Source organism: Larus michahellis, chromosome 5 (assembly GCF_964199755.1).
Source record: "Larus michahellis chromosome 5, bLarMic1.1, whole genome shotgun sequence".
Classification (NCBI taxonomy): Eukaryota; Metazoa; Chordata; class Aves; order Charadriiformes; family Laridae; genus Larus; species Larus michahellis.
Window position 1 is genome coordinate 87,155,723 of NC_133900.1, and position 17,448 is coordinate 87,173,170.

Sequence of the window (17,448 nt, forward strand, 5' to 3'; positions counted from 1 at the left end):
GGCTCCTCACATGGCCAGGACAACCCATGAGGGAGCACTCGCACACCCGAGGGCAGGCCATGAGGCAGGGGGGTACGCTGGGCCCTGTGGGCTCCCTGTGTGGGGCAGAGTAGGGCCAGTGCCACAACCGGCCCCCCAGTCAGGGCTCGCTGCCCTGGGTGCTCTCAGCCCCAGGCTGTGCCAATCTCCTCAGGGCTCCTTACCCCTCCACACCCCCACCAAACCACCCCCACCAAGTCACCATAGATAGAGCTAAACAACAGTAAAACCAAAGCAAATTAAATCTGAGAAGTACACAGTTAAATTGGATTTAAAAACAAGTTTAGAATACTTAACTGGGCATCATTATTGAATCTTATTTATTTAATAACATTATCTTTAAGGTCCCTTCCAACCCAAACCATTCTATGATTCTATAATAAAAATTTCCAAATACAAAACTAAAATAGAATGCTAATTGGGAACAATTAATTATAACAATACCTTATTGTAATTGTGGGAGCTGCAATACTCCTAATTTGATTTCTAATTCATAATAGAACATCACAATTAAGGAGAGTAATTAATCTTTTCTTCTGTCTCAGCCTTTGCTTTTGGCAGTCTGTCTCCTTTTCCTTTTTCCTGCAGCTGCAGAGAGCCGTGATCCTCCCTGGGCGCTAGTCGTTCACTCACTGAATTTGGTAATAGCAAATAATTTAACGAGAGCGTTAAAGAAATATATTATTACCCAATGAAGTAACTCGATGAAATACACCGAAGGACGGACACACATCCCCGCGCAACACCCACCGAGCCCGGCACTGGCACTGGGCCCGCAGGGAAACGACCCGGAGGCAGAACCAGACGCAGCGAGAGGGACCCACCCGCGGCAGCAGCGGCCGCTACCGCCGGTACCCGCAGCGGGAGGCCCTGGGCCACGGAGAAACGCCCTGGCGGAGGCTAGGCCGGCGCCGAGCCTAGAGAACTGCGGCTGGAGGGTAAACCGGCACTGCCGGGGCTCCGCCACCCGGAGCGGCTTCTCGGCGACGGATGGATATTCCCAGCCGGCCCGCAGCGATAGCCGCCGCCGCCACCCGGTACCGAGAGCGGCCATCAGCACTCCGGGAGCGGCTCTCACCACGCTCCAGAGACGCCCGGAAGTGCCCGTCAGTCCTCCAAAACGTGCACTCTATGGTCCGGCCGTCCTCCAGCTACTGGAAGTGCCTGTCAATCCTCCGGAGATAGCGCTCTATGGGCCGGCAGTCCTCCAAAACTACAGAAAAAGGTCGAAACCTGCAACTACAAGAAAAAATAATAAAAAATAAAGACCCCAGAACTTCTGTCAGGTTTTACGGATGCCTCAGTGAGGCTCTGCTGCCTTCCAGAGCGCGCCGGACTGCGAGTGGGGATAAGGCAGAGAAAAAGAGGCCCTGCATCGGTGAGTGATTACAGTCCGCGGCTTGACCGAAGAGGACTGAGAGCCGTTAATGCTCATCGCCCTAATGAGCGCCGAGAGCGCGTTAATTAAGGGTGTGCTGCCGCCCGGCAGCCGAAGGCCATTGCTGCAGGTGGGGAGCCGCGCGTGCGCTGTGCCCCCCCCCCCCCCGGCTCCCCCCCGTGGCCAAAGTGCGGTACTGCAGCGCCAGCCCCGCACGGGCGGGGCCGGGCGCCATCGGGGCCAGGAGCACCGGGGAGGCGAGCGAGCCGGGGCGTCTCCTGCCCGCCCGGGGCTGGCGGGGCGGGGAGCTTCAAAACGCCCGCTGCGGCAGGCTGCCAGGGCGCCGGAGGCGAGACGGGTCCGGGCAGCCCCGGGGAGTAACCCGAAAGCGGACGGAAGGAAAGAGGGGAAGAAGAGGGACACGCCCCGACTAGAAACTCGGGGAGCCTTGTCAACTCGCCACAGCTCCCTGGAGTCTCCCCGGCACTCCCACCGCCGTGTCCCCACCGCAGGTGCTGGCCCACACGCAGCCACAGCTGCCGGTGCCGCCCCAGGCACGGGGAGCCCCGCCCGCCCGCGAAGCGCCGGACCCCAGGGAGCGCGGCGGGGGGGCCGGGCCGCGCAACGTGTTTATTTCGTGCTGTGGCACACAACTCTATAAGGTTTTGATGCAGTGAAATGCCAAAGTTAAGACTCGATAGCCTTGGTGACTATTAAGCAGGTATTCTTTATTGCAGGGCCGGGCGCACAGGGGATTGCTCCACCAAATGTGCGTGCCGACTGATGTAGATGTACAGTTTAAATACATACCACGTATGCATATTCACTAGTTTTCCAAGAAATGATTACTTATTCATTAACTCGTTATTACAGGTTACTGCCCACTCCCGCATGTGCACTAGAGTCTCTCCGTGGTCTTCAGAGACATCTGGTGGTCGTTTTCTTCCTCCACGCCTCTTCATCGTTGTGACTTCTGGGTCAACTGCAAGCCTCTACTCCTTTATTCTTGCTGGCGCATCAAAAGTGTTAGCTTTGACTAGTCTCTGCATTCCTCAGTAACCCTGGGCCTCTTGTTTTGAGAGATAAGTTGCTACTACAAGATTATATTGTCCTAAAGCATTCTTTCTTAAAAAACAGGAGATAAATTCTGACATTTAGTACTACAACTGTTGCATCTGCTCTTTGTACAGCCTTAAAGCACCCAGTCTCTTAAATTAAGCTCCTACTCTAATTTACAGTTCTAATATATTAAGCACCTACTTCAATTAGTTTACAGCTTTAATATGTCAAACCCTACTTCAATTCCCCCTTTATCATTGCAAATTCTTTTGCAAATTCTATAACAGTCCATCTTTCTGAAGAGCCCAAGCAAAATACCTCCCTGTTTCTACCTGATGTCTAATTCTGTGCCATTTCCAATTGCTATAATTTTCTTCAGAATCTCAATGGCACCACAAAAAGCACCTAAGTAGCATGCAAACGATTATCCCTAAAATAATTAGAGTAATAATGCCCACAAATAGTTGCCTACTCCAGTTCCAATTAGGCAGCCATGAGGTCAGTTCATTACACAATTCTTAAAATCCCCAACTAGTGTTATTTTTGCTAACTTCATATAGGATTTTGTTTTTCTCCCATATTTTCTCTAGATCATCTTCGTTTCTCCCTTCTTGATTTCTATATGTGCAACAACTTTGATTAATCACTGCACACACTCCTCCTCCTTTTATCGTCAACAAGTCTGAAACCATTTGGTTCTGCAAAAACACTTTCAATAATGAGTTTACTTCTATTTGTAGTCCTTGAATTGCATCTGCAGTAGAGCTGATGATTCTATCAATAGTTGCTGATATGTTGACTATTGCCTTTTCTGAGACCCCAAGCGAAGGTATGAACCACCATATAAAACTATGATAACGAGTATTGAGGATAACAAGGGGATTTTCTTCCCTTTTGGTTTTTATTTTTCTTAGCAGTGATCTCAGTATTCCTTGGGGAATTTGTGACTGATTATGCAATTTATTTTGTGAAGTTAAGTACCCTATGGTGCACATTCCCTTCCATCCTGCAGGAAGCTGCTTTCTACTAATACCATCTCCACACAGCCACCAATACCCATGAGGTAATTTACAGGGCCTGTATGTCGCTGTCATGTTGGCTCCATAGAAGCTTCCTACACTGTGCCACCCATGAGGGGAGTTGTTTCTAGCTGGATCTAAACCTTCGGGTTTGTAGGTCCGAAGTTGGGTGCTGTTGCAAAAGTCAATGTATGTTATATTTAAACCCATAAGGTTCCATTCAGCTACATTTATGGTAGTCTTATTTATCCAAAAATTGTTCTATCCATCATTACAAGTACAGCTGTATATGTTAAAAGGAGGGGGTGGGCATAAGCAGTTCTGGGATCTTCTTTTCCAACTGCAATTATTGTTGCTCACTAGAAACTGAGTATTTTCATCTTTTAGCAATTGCAAATCAAATTTCGGACCCTCTTCCCTGCTCGTATCATCATATTGGCAGTAACCACCATCTGACCGTTTCCAGAATTCAGGCCAATCATTGTTATCATAATTCCAATGAGTTGAGACCACCCCAAAAAAGGGTAGTCTCATGTTTCCTTTTGGTAATGCTGTGCATACCCAACAGTCTTTTGCTTGGGTTGCGTTGCATAATGTACATTTTCATCCCAAGCTACAACAATATTTACAATGCTGACACTTAAAGCTAAGCCCTTTAAAGACTTCATTCTAACTTCTCTGTAACCTCACCTTCAAGGGTCCAGCCAGTTCAGAAGTCCATTGCTTATCTGGAGCCTTCTTCACACGGGAGTAGTGGATCCACGCTGGTTGTTCTCTGATTTTGATTGTGGTGAAGGTGGTCAGTAAGACTTGGAATGGTCCATTCCTCTTCTCTAGTGGATCACCTGAAAAATTCTTAATATAAACCCAATCCCCAGGGCTAAATGGGTGTATCGGATGGTCCAACTCCTTAGCCCTAGCTCCTAGAACATTCTTATTAATCCTTTCCAATTGTTTTCCTAAGGATATAACATAATTTTGTAAAGACTGGTTCCCTATTTGATTCAAGTCTTCCCCTTGATATTTAGGCCATATAATATTACAAAGGGGCTCAGGTTTTCCTTAGTTCTGGGTTTTACACATATCCTGAGTAGTGCAATAGGTAGTGCCTGATACCAATATAGGTTTGCTTCTTGACATATTTTGGCTGTCTGTTGTTTTATCATGTGATTCATTTTTTCCACCTGTCCGCTGGCTTGCGGTCTATAAGGTGTATGTAATTGCCACTCAGTGCCCAATAGTTTGCTTACCTGTTGCACTACTTGTGCACAGAAATGAGCACCTCTGTCTGATGAAATGATCACGGGTACCCCAAATCGAGGTATTATTTAATTTAATAGTACCTTAGTCACTTCTCTTGCTTTATTTGATCTACATGGAAATGCCTCTGGCCATCCGGAAAAGGTATCTGTAACTACCAATAGGTATCTGTACCCTCCTCTTCTCGAAAATTCAGAAAAATTGATTTGCCGGTGATCTCCTGGTGTATTTCCCTTTCCAATGCTTCCCAATTGTACTTGATTTCTAGTATTAGGATTGTTTTTCAAACATACTTCACATTGCTGAGTCATCTGTCGGATTGTAATGTATAAATTTTTCCCTACTAATTTCTGATTTAGAAATTTATACAGGGAATCTGCTCCCCAGTGTGTTTTATTATGTTCTTCTTTGACAATTCCCCATATGTGTTTGGCAGGAACTATAATTCTGCCATCATTCAAGTAGGCCCACCCTTTTGAAGGAATCTGCCCTCCTAACTTTTCTATTAGTTCTTTATCAGCCCTAGAGTATTCGATATTTTCCTGCTCATCCACACTCTTACCTCTATTGTCTGGAATTAGCGTTAAGATCTTTTGCGGTCTTTCTGCTGCCTGTTTAGCCTCATAACCGGACAATCAGTCACCTTTCTCCTGGTCAGCGTTACCCTCCAGATGTCCTCGACAGTGCATGACAGCGACTTTGGTTGGCAGCTGAATTGCTTCTAATAGGCGAAGTATTTCTTCAGCATGTTTAATCTGCTTCCCTCGTGTGGTCAGCAATCCTCGTTCCTTCCAAATGGCTCCATGAGCGTGGACAACCCCAAAGGCATATTTGGAATCTGTCCATATGTTTATCTTCTTCCCTTTCGCCAATTCTAGGGCCCCAGTCAGGGCAATAATTTCATCCTTTTGAGCTGATGTTCCAGCAGGTAAGGGCTGTGATTCAATTACCTTATTTGCTGTTGTCACCACATACCCAGCCTTTTGGATACCTCGTCGGACAAAGCTGCTTCCATCCGTGAACCAGGAGTCCTATGCATCTTCCAGGGGGTCTTCTTTCAGATCTGGTCTGCTGGAGTACACAGTCTCTATGGTTTCTTGGCAATCATGTGTCAGCAGTTCAGATGTCACCCCACTGAGGAAAGAAGCTGGATTTGTAACATTAGTCACCTCAATATTCATAGAATCATAGAATCATTTAGGTTGGAAAAGACCCCTGGGATCATCGAGTCCAACCATCAACTCCACTCTACAAGGTTCTCCCTTACACCATATCCCTTAACACCACATCTAAACGAGTCTTAAACACATTCAGGGATGGTGACTCCGCCACCTCCCTGGGCAGCCTATTCCAGTGTCCGACCACTCTTTCTGGGATGAATTTTTTCCTAATGTCCAGTCTAAACCTACCCTGTTGCAGCTTGAACCCATTCCCTCTTGTTCTATCACTAATTACCTGTGAGAAGAGACCAGCACCAACATCTCTCCAATGTCCTTTCAAGTAGTTGTAGTATTCACATCATCAGGTTCAATCAGAACGTCTTGGTATTGCAAAAACCCACATGGGGAAAGCCAGTGGTTTCCTTTCTGTTCAAGTACCGCTGATACCGTGTGTGAGACTAGCACTGTGATCTTTTGGCCTAAGGTAAATTTCCAGGCTTCGTGAATGTTCAAGACCACAGCTGCTACAGCTCGTAAGCATCCTGGCCATCCTTTGCTCACTTTGTCAAGCTGCTTAGAGAAATATGCTACTGCTCTTTTGTAGGGTCCTAGCGGCTGAGCTAGAACTCATAGAGCTATGCCTTGTCTTTCATGGGAAAACAACCAGAAGGGTTTAGCGACATCAGGTAGGCCCGAGGCTGGGGCTTTCATTAGTTCCTTTTTGAGTGTTTCAAATGCCTTTTGAGCTTCCTTGGACCAGGTCAACTGAGTGGGATTATTCTTCAGGAGCTCATATAATGGTTTTACTATGACTCTATAATTGTAAATCCATAATCGACACCAACCTGTCATTCCTAAAAAGGTCCTGAGTTCTTTTACCATCTGAGGGAGGGCAGTTCTGCAGATGGCTTCCTTCCGTTCGGTTCCCAACTCTCGTTGTCCTCCAGGCAGCTCGTATCCCAGGTAGGTCACTTGCTGTTGTACCATCTGAGCTTTCTGTTGAGACTCGATATCCATTTAGTCCAAGAAAATTTAACAAACTCACAGTCCATTGGATACATTCAGGTTTTGTCTCAGTTGCTATTAATAAGTCATCCACATATTGTAAAAGGGTTCCATTTTTGGAGGGAGGCTTCCAGACCTCAAGTTATCGTGCTAATTGATTTCCAAAAATTGATGGACTGTTCTTGAAACCTTGGGGTAACACTGTCCAGGTAAGCTGGGTTTTTCTGCCAGTGGTGGGGCTTTCCCACTCAAATACAAATAACCTTTGACTTTCTTTGGCTAAAGGCAGACAAAAGAACGCATCCTTCAGGTCTAGTACAGTAAACCATACCTGACTGTTTTTCAACTTGGTAAGTAAGGTGTAGGGATTGGCGACTACAGGGTGCAAATATTTATTTTATTTACTGCCCACAGATCTTGCACTACTCAATAAGTCCTATCCAGTTTCTTTACTGGTAGAATGGAGTGTTATATTCTGATTCACATTCCACCAGTAGCCCATGTTTATCTCCCCTTCTATCTCTTTTGTTCTATCAGAGCCTCCCATCTTCCTTTGCTACGTGGCACCCCTTCATCTTTCTCTCTGCCATTGAGGGTGGCTCCGTTTGGTTCCTCTCTCACTCATTCATCTGTAGCTTGCCCAGACCCCCTCCCAAGACTCCTAAGCCCTCGCTGCATCTCCAAGCCTCCTTTTCCTACCCTGCCCCCTCATAATGCCTCTGGTCTCTAAAGCCGTGTCCTCCAAGTCCCTTCTCATACTCCACAGCACCCTCATAGCACTTCAGCTCCCTTTTGATTCTGTTTCTTTTGTGCTCTTCAGAGCGCCCTTAACCTCCTCTTTGCTGTTTAGGATGCCTTCATTCTGTCCCCGGTCCCCTGACATCATCTGTACTTTGTCAAAATACCCTTCAGAGTTCTGCCTTGTTATCTCTGAGGCTTATTTGGTCTCTCAGGTGATGACTCCCCTGCTCCCGTCGCCAAGCTCTCGTAAGACATCCCCTATGCCCTAAAGCCCTGTTTTAGCTCCAAAAGGCACTTTGAACACCTCTTTTCCCCTCAGAACCTTTCCAGAGTCCACAACCATTAACCCAATCAGTCTTTTGGTCCTCTCATCCTTTTGGTGCACCTGCAGTCTGTCCCCTGAGGACAACCATACTTTTCTCAATTTCCTTTTGAGCTCATCGAATCCAAGACATCTTTGATTTCTCTGGCCCCTTGAGGACCTTTCTAATGTCTCTGACAAGGCCTCTCGTTCTGCCAGAACCTTTTCCAAAGTCATCTGTGTGCTCTAGAGCAGTCCGTTTGGTTCCTGTGTTATAGTATGTTTCTATTTTGTATCTGGTACCCGAAAGATGTCTATCATAGGCTGAGATCGTCTCTTAGCCTTCATCTACTTTTATCAATATATCTGCCATGATGATTTTTGTTGCATTTCACAATTTATTTTTGTTCTAGCTACTTTGATGTTAATTATTGTGCTTTATACAGTTTCTGGTACATTACTTCTATTTCAATGCTTTTTTGTTGCTTTCTGTCTTTTGGGACTCAAGTAGCACTGCTGAGTAAATAAGTCAAAAAGAGATCATCAATATGACTCAAAATTGCCAGTAATTTACAGTAAATAACTTATTTCACAGAGGAAGATATTTTTGAGAATGTTTTCTCATGGAATCTGATTCTGTTTTGTCAGGCACTCCCATCTAGAATGTAGTTCTAGCAGCAGTTCAGTAGTACACGTGGTCTTACCAGAAAGAAGGAATAAGCACATAGTAATATGCTGTGATTTGTTGCTTTCTTTTTTTAAAGGATATTTGAGTACATAAATTTTAATAATAACATTGCTGTTACATTTAATAAGCTACTTTCCTATAGAGATTAGCCTACTGTCTATTTTTTCCTGCCAATGCTCCGCAAAAGAATAATTTAATTGCCTACCTAGTCATGCTGTTGATGCCATAGATATAGCTGTAGTAAAAGAGCAGGTATTGCTTTTTCTAGCGAGGGTTGGTCTCCCTCCCCACTACTTTGCAGACAGTAAATTTAAGGCAAATAAAACCTACTGCTCCTCCAGCTGCTTTTATGCTTCTGGGCGTTGGCCCCGCCCCTTTCCCGGGGGATTGTGGGAAGGGCGGTGGGCGGGGCCTGAGGGCAGTGGGCGGGGCCCGGGGTGTATGAGCCCCAGCCTCCCCTGAGGAGCTTATTCTGCTGCTGGGCTTCTGCAGGGGGAGAGCTCTGTGGCCTCTCAAGTAAAGTGCAGCTTTGGCACTCATTCAGGTGTTTGGGCAGGTTTGTTTTAATATTTAGACTGGTAGAGGTAAGACTTTTCAGACGATGTAAGGCTTGATGCCATATATAATAGAAAGTCAACTTCTATGTTATTTCTCTTGGGGTTTTTTTGATTTTATTTTTTTTTGCTTTTTCTCAGACCAGTAGTTTTGCAAAGAACCTTCAGGGTACCTAAATGGTTTAATAGCCTGTCTCTTTTTTTTTCCAGGTACTGTGTGTTTTACTGTAATTACTGGCTTTATTGAAGATAGAATTCTGTGTTTTTCTCCAGTTTTGCTCCACACTGTGTAAGTTCTCATTTTTATTACTCCTAATGGGGCCAGTTATGAGATTATTGAGTGGGAGTTAGGGTGAATGTCTTGTGTGTGTTTACATATAGTGTTTTAGCACTTCGAGGGAGCAGCAGGGATGTAAGGCGTACTGTCTTTCAGGGTGTGGGATGGCTTCTTGTTTTCCCCCCATCAGTGCCCAGAGTATCACGGTGTCCCTAGAGCCTTTGCAGCTTGCAGCAGGGCCCTGGTAGGTTAGGTCAGGGCTTTGACTTTCTGGGTCTGTAGCAGAGCCTGGAGTGTGTGGGAAGACACAAGACAGCAGGTGTCTGCCAAAGGCAAAGCAGGGCTTGGAAGAGCAGCTCCGGAGGAGCAGCCAACACAGGGAGTTCAGGCCAGCAAATGGAGGGTAGGAGCTGTGGGGAAGAAGTGGGGCTCCACTGCTTCAGGAGAAGAGAGGGGGTATCTAAAGCTTTCGCACTGGGGGATGGCTAGGAAAGGGATGTGTGTTCATGATTATCTTGGACAGGTTTTGCAGTTGGGTTTGGGTGTTGATGGGGTCTAGTCTGTTCTGCTCTAGCTTGTCACACTTGAGACGAGCTGGGTAGTACTGAGGAGGAGCACAGGACCAGTGATTTTACAGAAGTGCAATGGTAATGTTGTGTTTCTTGGTATCTTAATTGCCATAAATACTGACCAGGGATGTAGCATCAGGGGTAGCTGAAGTAGTGGTGAGAATCTACTGTTGATATGTGCATCTGCCTAGACTATTGAAGCAAAGGTGGTTTGGTCATTCCAGATGGAGTAGCCATCAGCAGGTTGTGTGGACAGTTGTTTCATTAGTGGCTTTTGGGAAAAGCGGAGCTACATGGGAGGGGCTGTTCAGCAGTAGTGGAGGAGTAGGCATCTCAACGTTATTAAGGCTGCTTTGCATGGGTCTTAATGCTTGTGTTTGGTTTTTTTTATGGCATGCTGTCTTTGCACCCTAGATAGTATTCTTAAGTAGAAACAAGACCTTTGGAACTGTTAAGCTATTGATGTGTGTCTGAGTAATGTGTTTCTTATTGTTGTTTTTCAGATGCAGAGGGACAAGCTGTGTAGGAGGAGAGCGGAGTACCAAAAGAAGGTGGGTTGGTGTGTGGTATTAGAGAGAAGATGCAACCGGTGTTTAAATGACATTAAGTTTTTTAAATTTGAGTTTGCGAAGCCATGTGCAAATGTCCTGGTCTGAGGTTAAACAGAATTAAAATTTGCTAGTTATACTTGATAGCTCAGCTTCTAATTGCATTCCTTGAGATTCACAGCTTATTTTTGAGATGGCATCTGCTTCTAGCAGATCAGGTCAGACTCTTATAGTAAATACCAAGGAACAGTTTGCAGAGAGGCTCACTGCTCCTCTGGCAGACTTTATGCCTTGTGGTGGTCGGCCTGGCCCCTTTCCCCGGTGATTGTGGGAAGGGCAGTGGGTGGTGCCTGGGGTACATGAACCACGGCTTCTGCTGGGGCAGCTCATTCTGCCGCTGGGCTTCTCCCGGGTCAGAGCTCTGCCGGTCCTTCCATCAATTGCAGCTTTGGAGCCAGCTCAGCTCCTTGGGTGGAAATGTTATCACATTTAGGGAATTGGAGGTAAGACGTTGGAGGTGGTAAGACCTTGAGGACGAGGTGAGGTTTAGCAGCATGTATAGTGGAGAGCAGCCTCGTATGCTGCTTTTCTTCCTTTTGGTTTTTCAGGTCAGTAATGTTGTAATGAGCGTTCGGAGGTGGCGACATGGTTTAATGGTATGCTTTTCTTTATTCCAGGTGCGGTGTGTTTTCCTGGAATCCCTGACTGTATTGAAGATGGAACTTTTTTTGTCTTCCACTGGTTTTGCTGTATCCCTGGTAAGATGATGATAGCATTTGTCTTAATCAGGCAGATGATGAGATCACTTCACAGGGCTTGGCTGAGCATCTTGTCTGCAGCCGTAGGTGGAGTTTTCACATCTCTCCAGAAAGCAGCAGGGACACAAGGTATAATGTCTTTCAGGGTATGGGACAGCTGGTCGCCTTTCCCCACAGTGTGCAGGGTACCGCTGTGTCCCTGGAGCCTTTGCGGCTTGTGGCAGGCTGCTGCTAGGTCGGGTCAGGGCTTCAGTGACTTTCTGGGTCTGTAGCAAGGCCTGGAGTCCATGGGAAGATGGGAGATAGGAGGTGACTGCTGAAGGGGTTGGAAGGGCAGCTCCCGAGGAGCGGCTGACGCAAGGGGTTCAGGCCAGTAAATGGAGGGCAGGAACTGTGGGGAAGAAGTGGGGCTCCTTCCCTGACAGCTCAGGGAGAAGAGAAGAGGTTTCTAAAGTTTTGGCACCAGGGCATGGCTAGGAAAGGGAGGCGGGTTCATGAGTCTTTCTTGGATGGGTTTTGCAGTTGGGTTTGGGTGTCGACGGAGCCTGGTGTGCTCTAGGCTCTCACATTTGAGGGGAGCCAGATAGTATCGAGGAGGAGCACGGGACTGGTGGTTTGGCAGAAGCGCAGTGGTAATGTTGCATTTCTTGGTATCTTAGGTGCTATGAATAACTATCACCGCGATATAATTATGATATAACTACATCAGCCTCAGATTCCAGAATCGGCAGGGAGAGGGGTGAGCAGAAAGCCATGGCATTCGGGAGGCTGAGAGTGTTGTGGAAGAGGTTGGCATCTCCTCTCAGGGTGCTTTTTGCTGGTGCTGTGGCTGCTTTTGGGATTATTTTTTCTCTTTTCCTTTTGCAGAGGGAGAGGAGGAAGCTGGTGACTGCAGGAATGCATTGGATGGCTGTTTTTTGTGGGCTGCCTCAAGGATGGATTTGGATGCCGCCTGGCCCTCCAAAAGCTAAGCTGAGAAAACTAAGTATTTCAGACAAAATCTCCAAAATTAAGCACTTTGATCCACCTACAGAATGCGTGAATAGAGAGGTAACTGATTAAGATTGGGATCAAAAATAGTCTTCATAAGGTGGAAGAACAAAGTAGGTTGTCTAGTGGTGGCTGATAGAAAGAAACTGAGAATACAGCTGGGTCTGTCTTCTCTAAAGTTCAGACATTTTCTAGAGTCAGGATTGACTCCATCACCTTTTCTCACCAAGCAAACAAAATTGCAAAACCCAGGCAGGAAACGATTATTTTGAGTTCATTGCTGATGCTTGGGTAACTTATCTGGCAGGAAACAGGACTGGGGTTCTAGAACCTTTGTGCATTTCAAAAGAAGTCCTTTGTAGTTTGGAAGACAGCAATGAACTGTCTTCCTTATTTTGGGGACTTGCTGGGGGCCACTGTTACCGTAAGCTGGCAATTAAGGACTCTCTAAGACTCAATTTTCGAGTGTTGGAAAGCAGGCATTCTTTATTGCAGTGCTGGGTGTGCAGGGGATCACTCTGCCTAGCGTGCGCACTGAGTTGCTCAACTACAAAGGTTATAAGGAATCAGAATATACATATTCATTAAATTTCCCAGAAATGATTAACATATTAATATTATCACCTAGAATTCATTAATATATGTAAATTTCCTTCATGCATGTGCATCTGTGTCCATTGGTGGTCTTCCAGGGTCCTCTGGTGACTGTCGATAGTCCTCCTCACCGTGTCCGCTGATTGAACTCAGTCTTCACACACACTCAACAGAGCTTTTGGAATCCAACCCAGCCACTCTAAGTCTTTCCTAGCCTGATGAGCCTGGATGCCCTTGAGTTCTAGGGAAGAGCCAGATGCCTAAACCAGCAGGCTTCTGTCTACCGGACCCTGGTACACTCTTGGTGTGCACCGATGAGCTTGCAGCTCAACAGGAATTGCCGCTGCATCCAGCTCCGGTCCAGTATTCCCCATTCTACCTGCATGAATTCCCCCCAGCAGCACAAGCCACAGCTGCCTGTGTTAAACCAAGCTCCAAAAGGCAGCAGGACATCAAACACAACCCTGTCTGTCAGCTCGATGGATGAGACACCGCTGCCTTAAGCACCTCGCTCCCAGGGCCGGGAAATGCAGCACTGCTTTAATCCACTTCCAAAACCCCCTCTGCTCTCAGCGCCACTGTACAGTTACACCCAGGAGCTGCCTCCACAGCCCCCATCCGTGGGAGCGGGACCCAACACCTTCTCACCCCCAGCCCGGAGCACCGAAACCCGCTGGGGCACACGTGGGCATCTGCGGGAGCAACACTACCTCAGGGAATGAGAAGAGATCTGTACCCCTTTCTAGGCCAAAACTAAAGCTGGGAGGAACAAAAGCACTAAACCGAAGCTCCTACCCAGGCCCAGACCACAACAAGCAAGGAGAGCGGCTTTCTCTGAAGGGCTCTGAGTTGCTTTCCAGGTTTTCATGGCATTGGGCTGACCCTTCCCTCTCCGAACATCTTGTAGGAGCACGTATAAACACACAGCCATCTGCTCAGAGAAAAGGCATGACGCTGGTGCCCACAACCACCTCCCTGGGGTGACCCCAGCTCTGATCTCCTCCACTGCTGTCACGCTCCCTGCACCGGACTGTGCTTCCAAGCAAGGATTTGCCACTAGAAACCACAGTGGCTCTGGCCACAAGAAGTTCCCCCCTGCAGCTCTGGCCATTAAGAGATGCTGCAAACACTGGCAGTGTCAGAAAACTAATGGAAACCAGCTGACAACAGTGTCTGAGCTGATTCACCTGCTCATTTTACCCAGGAAAGCATGTCATGGCAGTAGGAGATACTTACTAACACCTGCCCACTCATAACAGCACTGGCCCTACCAAAAGCCAACTTTTTTAAGCTTGCTGTGCCAAAAATCCACCAAGGAGGCGCTCTGTGAGGACACTGGCATTGTCCTTCTCTAACAACGACCACATCTACGGCCAACCAGAGCCACGCCGACACCCCGAGCCATGCCAGACACACAGCTACCAGTAACACCAAGCTGCCCGAGCCCAATTTTCACCTCCTAGAGCCAGCGATAGATGGCGAGAGCTTGGCTGTCCCCTCCGCAGGGGTCACGGCAGCACAAACTGAGGGGCTGTGAGCATCCACCTGGTCCCCGAGCGCCCTGAGATGCGTGGCCGAGGCTTACCTTGTCTCTTCAGCGAGGAGGCGACGGCCGGCTTCTTCAGGCTGCTTCTCCTGGCATTGCCATGAGCCGGGTCTTGCACCAGGAGGGGGCTGGCCACCTGTGCCCCTGAGAAATTGGTTCAAAGAGTGTCAGTGCACAAGTCCTGGGATTCCTGGGACACCCCATGTGGGTTGGGATGGAGAAATCCCCTCTCTCCTCAGAGTGGGCTGTCACCATGGCTCTTAACATCACTAACGATTGTTAAAAGACCCACCGGACTCAGGGCAGGAGTGTGCCCAACAGCCAGAGCCCCTCCGAAAGCTCCCACCGGCACTGGACGCGAGTCCAGCAGGTCATGGTGGGGCTGCCCCTCCTGCTGGACAAAGGCTTTTGGCTTCAACCTGTCTTTGCCCCCCACACTTCTGTGGGACCGCCCCACCCACCCCCTGAGAGCCCCCCAGGATCTTCTGGGACCCCTCATGTTCCCCCCAGGGCTCCCTGGAGACTTCTGGGACCCCTCTAGGACCCCCTGGAGCCCTCTGGGTTGCTCTGACACCTGCTGTAGGATCCCCTAGAGCCCCCCAGAGCCCTCTGGGACCCACTGGAGCCCACCCTGGTATCCCCTGCATCCCCCTGGGGCCCTTCTGTGACCTCCCCCCAACCCCATGAGAGCCCCTCAGAGTCCTCCAGGACCCCCTGGGACCCTTTGTCTTCCCCTAGGACTCTATGGGACCCTCATAGGACCCCCCTGCATTCCTCCAGGACTCCCTCCAGCACCCCACAGATCGCCCCCAGGACGCCCCAGAGACCTCTGTGACCACCTGGAGTGCCTCCTGTTACCCCCCACGTCCCATTGGGACACCCCACACCTCCTGAGAGCGCCCCCAGTGCCTTCCAGGATCTCCTGGAGCCCCCTGGGATCCTCGTACACAACCCCTCTGGAGCCCTCCAGGACCCCATGAACTTCTCATATTCCCCCAGGACTCTCTGGAGCCTTCTGGGACCCTCCACGGTCCCCCTCGGACCCTCCCACACACCCCCCAGAACACCCCAGAGTCCCCTGGGTCACCCCAGGACACTCCAGAACCCTCTGGGGCCCCCTGGAGTCCCCCTGGTCCCCCCCACATCCCACTGCAACCCCCATTACACCTGTTTCCCCCTCCCAGGGGACACCAGCTCCTGCCAAATGCTCTGGGAGTGCTGGAGCCTGACAGAGCATCTCGGCAAAGGAGAGATGAGTGAGTGAGAGAGGAACCGAGTGGGGACCCCCTGGATGCGGAGAGGAGGATAAAAGAGCTGCGGAGCAGAGAACGATGGGAGCTCTGATGGGATGAGAGAGGGGAAGGGAGATGAAGTGCCACAAGGTGCCTCAGAGATGGAGGAAGGTATTGTCTCTAAAGCGTTAAAAAGAGGCAACTGAATGTAACAAGCTTTTTTCTTTCCTCCCTGATATTTAGATGGCGTGCTCTGAAGTACTTTATTTCTGTTTGGCTTTCAGTGGCACATTTCCCCGGCAGCCCAGTAGCATCTCTCTCGGGCAGTGCCACTGGCCAGATGTCCCTCCTCCTTGCGTAGCACACAAAAAAACCTTGTAGACCAATTATAACTATGTATTTTGGAGAGAGTGTGTGTCATGGTATCAATTCGCAGCCGTGCAAGTGAAATTAGTGCCAGAGGAAAGTCAAATACTTCTATAGTGTAAGTATTTTTATTTGGTGTACATAAACCTAACACTCACCTTTTCACCGAAAGGGAAGGGACGAAGCATTTCCCAACACCAGTGAGGAGGTTTACTGTTACGCTAAGAACGTGTTCAAAATGGCATCGGTTAGCTTTAATCCTGACTTCAAGAGTTGAGCTGGCGCTGGCTTTTGCAGGCTGTGCTGTGTTTGGAGCTGAGCTGTTTCCCCAGAATCCTCCTGTAGCTCAGCTCCTGTCCTGTCCCTCTGATGGAATTCCTCTACTCTCTTCCAGGCTATTTTTTAAGATACTGAGCTATAACTGGGGATTTTTGTTTTCCAGGTGCCTCAGTGTAGGCGTCTCATGCTGCTCGAGAGATGCCCCAGGCCAGGTTTGCAGCTGGTGGCGGAGGCCCCCTGAGGGGGAAGGGGCCAGCCCTGGGTCTGGGTGTTTTGGGCCTTTTTTGGGGGGGAATAGAAGGGTGTCTGTCTGTGTCTTGGGGGGTGATGGTGTCATTTGGGACACTGTGACGTCACCGGGGCAGCGATGATGCAGCGGAGGAGCAGGTGAGTGGGGGATGGGGGGGGGGTTACGTGAGCATCTCCCAAAAGAGGTGCTTCACAGCCCCAAAACATCTGAAAATTCTTGGGATGCATTTAAAAAATGTGAGAACCTGTAACTATGGGCGTGAGGCACTGAAATAGAGAACAATCTCTCATTTATATATGATAAATATATATATTGAGAAATAATATTATGTATGTAAAATAAGTTCAAAATAAAAACCTCTATGTCTAAGGATTCTATGATTCTGTGCTTCTGTGTTATACAAAAGATCCTAGAATATAAAAATATTTAAAAAAATGTATTTATAAAAAGATATTAGTGTCAAAATAGGTGTGTAAGCAGACAGTCTAAATGATATTCTGTATCATAAATGTTAATGTATAAGTGTAAGCATATTTTCTATATAAATGCAAACAGGTAATATAAATTCCCTAAATAGATAATGTGTAAATAACTAAGGGGGTGCTGCCGCCCGGCGGCTGAAGGCTGGTCCTGCAGGTGTGCGCTCCTCCGTGCGCTGTGGCCCCGCCCCCGGTCCGCCTTGGACCCGCCCCCGGCGGCGCTGTGCGTTGGTTCCGCAGCTCGTGCGCGGCTTCGCGGAGGCCGGTCTCGAGAGCGCGGCGGCCGGAGGGCGAACCAGGACCGCCGGGATTCCGTCGAGCTCCCCGCCGCCTCGAGCGTGATCGGTGCAGCCCGC

At 48.4% G+C, this 17,448-nt stretch overlaps 1 pseudogene; it reads right to left on the reverse strand.

Annotated features, from left to right (window-relative positions):
* Nucleotides 1–2,859: 2,859 nt before the first annotated feature.
* LOC141743800 (endogenous retrovirus group V member 2 Env polyprotein-like) lies at nt 2,860–5,758 on the reverse strand (annotated as a pseudogene).
* Between the last annotated feature and the right edge of the window lie 11,690 nt (nt 5,759–17,448).